Source organism: Olea europaea, unplaced genomic scaffold, assembly GCF_002742605.1.
Source record: "Olea europaea var. sylvestris unplaced genomic scaffold, O_europaea_v1 scaffold572, whole genome shotgun sequence".
Lineage (NCBI taxonomy): Eukaryota > Viridiplantae > Streptophyta > Magnoliopsida > Lamiales > Oleaceae > Olea > Olea europaea.
The window spans coordinates 45,998-46,241 of NW_019264058.1; positions in this window are offsets into that span (position 1 = coordinate 45,998).

Sequence of the window (244 nt, forward strand, 5' to 3'; positions counted from 1 at the left end):
AAAAGCAAAGAATGGCTAAATTTTATAATAAAAAAGTCATAGCCAAGTCGTTCAGCCTGGGTGAACTAGTTTGGAAGACGATACTCCCTTTGGATACCAAGGATCCAAAGTACGGGAAGTGGTCGCCCAACTAGGAAGGACCATACAGAATAAACATTGTATTGCCTAATGGAGCATACCACTTGGAAGATTTAGACGGCACCAAGCATGTAAGATTCATTAATGGCAAATATTTGAAAAAATA